The following is a 5,249-nucleotide window of genomic DNA, read 5'->3' as shown; positions in this document are numbered from 1 at the left end:
ATTTGTGGATATTCTCGAGTGAAATAGACGAGGCCACCGAGGGAACACGAAGTTATGTAGGAGCAGTGATGAGAATGAAATGACTAATAAGATTAGAAAGACATTAATAATGTTACTATTAGCAGTAAATGTGTGTACTTTATTATGATAACTATACTGCTATGTACATGATATAATGTTAATGTGTTAATATGTTTTAAATGTGTTTGTGTGCTGTCCTTATACCGTGTCTAGGTCAGTCTCCCCGGCGCGCGCACAGACATATATAGTCAAATCGGAGCAGCGAGCCATAAGATCTGTTATGACGTCACGTTCAGAGTTCTGTAAGTTTCCTGATGGTAAGCTTGACGGTTGTTCCCTTTATGACGCCGCGAATGTCGAGGTTTTTAAACGTTGTGGTATCTGAGCAGGCCTCTGTATTCATTTGAACGGAGTAGTGTTTAATCATTGGTCTATCTAACCTTTTCATGTGGTTAGTTTCTTTGTTTGTTCATCTGTGTTTAAGAATGGACATTGAAATAATATATCCAAATATCTGTACAGCTGCTGTGTGACAATGTAAACTTAAAAAACCCCAACATTTCCATGTCTAGAGAAGAGGGTGCGTTCTTTAAAAATTAAATCATAATGATGATGCTGTTAAACAGTTCAGAAGCTCCGTGTATTGTCCTTGATACGTGAAAACTAGACAATGCACAGTAATAACGCTGATGAGCTGCGTCAGTGTAAAATAGCCCAAAGCTACCTTCTGTTTCAGGCGGCGTTGTGCTGGATGGAGCTTCACTGCCCTCGTGTGTCCAAACTCAGGAACGGCAGTTTCCCTGAAGGGGTATTCTGTTCCAAGTTTGTGGTAGTTGGCCAAGAAATATTGCATGGAGACGTGAGGCTGCAGTGGAAGCCCTGAAGGTTCTGGTACATGTGAGCATTGAAGGAGAAGTGCCTTTTGAGCTTCATCGCTACATCACTGGGCAGAAAGGAAGTGGCATTCGCAAAATGATGGATGAATTTGAGGTCAATATTCAAGTGCCTGCTCCTGAGCTCCAGTCCGACATAATTTCCGTTACAGGCCTTGCCACTCACCTGGACCTAAAGAAGGGCTTCTTGAGCGCATCAAAGGGCTGCAGGCTGAACTGGAGGATCGGGCTCTCAGGAGCTTCAAGTTGACCATCACTGTGGATCCCAAATATCATCTCAAGATCATTGCTCGCAAGGGTGCCATAATCACCCAGATCCATACTGACCATGATGTCAACATCCAGTTCCCTGAGAAAAATGACGAGAACCATGACCAGCTCAGCATCACCGGCTATGAGCAGAATGCTATAGCAGCACGTGATGCTATCCAAGGCATTGTTGATGAACTGGAGGAAATTATATCTGAGGACATTACCTTGGACAGCAGAGTTCATGCTCGCATTATTGGTGCTCGTACCAAGGGTATCCGCAAAATCATGGATGAATTTAAAGTTGATCTTCGGTTTCCTCAGAGCGGAGCTGCAGATCCCAATTTGGTTACTGTAACTGGCCGTCCAGAGATGGTTGATGAAGCCATAGATCATCTCCTGAACTTGGAAGAGGAATGTATGGCTGATGTGGTGGAAGATGAGGCCAAGATGGCCTACATGAAGCCATCTGGCACTGCAGCAGCCAAACCTGAGGAACCCCGTGGGCCCTCCAATGGATTTGTGGTGAGGGAGGCACCCTGGGCTACCAGCAGTGAGAAGGCCTCTGATATGAATAGCTCCAAGGACTTCCCCAGCTTCGGTACTTCTGTGGCTGCTGCCAAAGCTTCTCCATGGGGACCAAAGTGTTTTAGAAGTGACCTGTGGTTGGTGGATGTCTCTGTGAGCAGCATGCGTCAGTGTGTGTTCATTCACACTCTCCAGGCCTGAACGCTCTGCGGTCAACCACACTTTCTCGCTCCAAGCACAGAACTAAGAGTTAAGAGAAGTAAAGGCTGAAGGCTGACGGAGGACGACTGAAAGACATAACCTGAGATACTTTTTATCCAACATACTCTCTCTCCCCTTTTTTTAACCTGTTCATGATAATTATTGTATACTTTACCTATCTTTGTAATGTTCTTCCCTATTTGTGGATAGATGAGGCCACGTAGGGAACACATGAAGCAGTGGTGAGAATGAAATTTCTACTAACATTAGAAATACATTAATATTTTCATATTACAAATCAATTTGTGTACTTTAACATTATATAATATACATAGCAGTATATTTATCAATTCAATTTTTATTTATTTGTATAGCGCTTTTACAATAGACAATGTCTCAAAGCAGCTTTAAAAATTTAAAAATTAAATCATAATGATGATGCTGTTAAACAGTTCAGAAGCTCCGTGTATTGTCCTTGATACGTGAAAACTAGACAATGCACAGTAATAACGCTGATGAGCTGCGTCAGTGTAAAATAGCCCAAAGCTACCTTCTGTTTCAGGCGGCGTTGTGCTGGATGGAGCTTCACTGCCCTCGTGTGTCCAAACTCAGGAACGGCAGTTTCCCTGAAGGGGTATTCTGTTCCAAGTTTGTGGTAGTTAGCCAAGAAATATTACATGATTACTATTACTCTCTCTCCCCTTTTTAAAACCCGTTCACGATAATTATTGTATACATTACCTTTATTTTTGTAATCTTCTTCCCTATTTGTGGATATTCTCGAGTGAAATAGATGAGGCCACGTAGGGAACACATGAAGTTACCTAGGAGCAGAGTCTAAAATATGTTTTTGAAGGACCTCAAACTATTATCATTTGCTAAACTATTGATCATTATGTTAAGTACATCTTATTCGTATATGGAAAGTACTTAATGAAGATAATATACTTTATTTTTTTTTATGTAACCATTCAAGTATTTGTTGAAATGCTTTTGTTACTGATAAATACATGTACATTTAAATTGATTTTGTTCTGTCTGTGATTTTGTAGATCTGGATGTTCAGCTGGTCTCAGATCAAGCATCCTCCTCTGTACTGACTCCACTATCCCCAGCTTCATCCCATTCATCAGATTCCACAATTGTCCTGGAGTCCAGAAGAAAGAGGAGGAACCCAACAGGGTTAATGGAGCAGAATGAAGCAAGACAGGTAGGCTTTGAATAAATGCATTTAAAATACCCAATTACGTAATTGTTTATTATTGATACTTATCTGTAGAAGTGTTTTGTAAATGTATTCTCGACATAAAGGAAAGGCATTAAAAATCCTCTTAAATTTCCATGAGCATGTCATAACGATGTAAGATGTTTTGGCAGAAAGTTGATTGTGTTCTGAGTGCCAATCCAAAGGGTGAGGAAATCTTCAAGGAGTATGAAAAGACCAAAACACTAACAGATGCCACACGTAAACAGATGGTGAACGTCCTGGTTGCAGACATGTTAGAGCTACATGGGTAAGAATTGGAGGTCACTTCCCTCCCTTTATCATCACAACAGATTCATGTGGTGCAGATAAAGAATGCTATTCTGTGTTGCTATAAAAGGAGAATTTATCCTTTAACTTCTTGCAAACATACACACTTGCGAAGTAAACTGATTTATTTTGAAAGGATGATTCCATCCTCAAGTGTGAGGACCAGTTATGCACTGGGAATTGTGACACTTTTTCCAAACCTCCAAGATCCTTTCTCCAAACATGGATATGTAAGTTCTGTCTGAAAACCCAAACCAGTGTGTTTTTATATTTTCTTCCTTTTTATAGTTTTAAAGTTAAAATGATCTTGTTTTAGATGAGTGTTTATAGGTTGCTCAGCTTTGTATTTTCCACTTGTTTTTGTAATTTTATATAGTCATTGTGTGAACTTATTGTGTTGAGTAATTCATTCTTGAAGCCAAGCACGAGATGCCTCTGTTTGGGTCTTTTCTTAAACAGGAACACTACTATGATCCTTTAGGGTAATACTGGCTTCATTGCATGGAGGATCAAGACGGTTCAACATAACACCTGTGCTGGCTCCTGGTGTCATTCCAAGACTGTTCTTCAGGATGGTCCAAAAACCAGACGAGAATCTCTGTTAACCTGTCAACAGCGATTTGGTGAGGAGTGCAGGGAGGCGATATCTACAATACGATATTCCACTGATGAATCTGTGGTCAGAGAGAAGATGAGCGACTTTCCAGTATCGACAGAAGGTGGTCAGTAAGGATGCATCATCTTCTGTCCTGGATTTGTTCACTCGTTTCCTTGCTGTATCTGGATTGGTAAGAAAATATTTAACTTTGGAAGTAGTTTTGAAAAGGAAATGACCTTCTCTGTAGTTATTAAATGAGTTCACTGGTACAGTAAAGAAAGGAGTTGTTCAATGATCACCATAACAACAACAGGCCGGTCCAAACTGAGAAATTCAACGTTCTAATCTTTTATATCCCAAATGTATGCATAAATAACACAGCAGATCTTAATTTTTAGTGTTTGACCTTTTATCCATTTATGTCCGTTATGTTTACACCTGTACAAACCTTGTTTATAGATTGACCAGGATTTCTCCATGATGTTTGGTGATGAAGTGTCTCAGAAGTTCCTGGCAAAGTGGTCAACATTCTTCAAGCCAAAAATCATTGCAGACTGCAAGACTCTTAAGAATATGGGCGAGCTGCTGTCAGGAACTGAACCTGAATCTGAGGACTACAATGGTCAGTATAAACTGTTTTGTATTTTAAAAATGTTCCAGTCTTTAAAAAAATAATTAAAGAGAGATCATTAAATTATTTTGTGATGTCTTTACGATGGGACAGTGATGTGTCCTCAATCCTTTTGCAGCTGCATCTGCTCCCTCCAACCTCAAGAGGCCAGAAAACAAACATCCAAGATCAGTTCAGCTCAAGCAACCAGCCATCTTGTGAGCTGTCTTAAGGTATGCAAAAGTTAATATTTAAACATCAGATCTTAATTTTAGGAACTCTTGAGGTGTAGACTATTTTGGGATTCTGAGACCTGCATCTCATTTTGCATACTCCACCTACAAACAAGATGTGACGGTGCTAGTGATAATGTAAAAAAAACATGCAGTTTTATTTTAATATTTATTTTATGTCCCTTTGCTGACCTCCAGGAAGGAGCCAGTGTGACTACCTTCATTGAGAGTGCTGACACAAGACAACCATTCCTCCTCTGTATCAGTGAGCGAAAGAAGGATATCCCAAAGTTCTACATTATTATCGACCCAAAACTGATCCCATGTAAGGCGCACACGTCAGTGGCAGCTTTTGATGAACTGTTCAAAGTTCACTATGTCT

General features: G+C 40.2%; 1 long non-coding RNA gene across 1 annotated transcript; it reads left to right on the top strand.

Moving 5' to 3' along the window:
* The first annotated feature begins 2,866 nt into the window (after window positions 1-2,866).
* LOC108261432 (uncharacterized) lies at window positions 2,867-4,957 on the top strand. Its single transcript, XR_008395006.1, has 3 exons — window positions 2,867-3,102; window positions 3,270-4,214; window positions 4,484-4,957. It is a non-coding gene; the product is annotated as an uncharacterized LOC108261432 (long non-coding RNA).
* The last annotated feature ends 292 nt before the right edge of the window (window positions 4,958-5,249 follow it).

The sequence above is a fragment of the Ictalurus punctatus genome, unplaced genomic scaffold (genome assembly GCF_001660625.3).
Source record: "Ictalurus punctatus breed USDA103 unplaced genomic scaffold, Coco_2.0 Super-Scaffold_100060, whole genome shotgun sequence".
Taxonomy (NCBI): Eukaryota; Metazoa; Chordata; class Actinopteri; order Siluriformes; family Ictaluridae; genus Ictalurus; species Ictalurus punctatus.
Note: the sequence above shows the minus strand (reverse complement) of the source record. Positions and strands in the feature narration are given on the sequence as shown.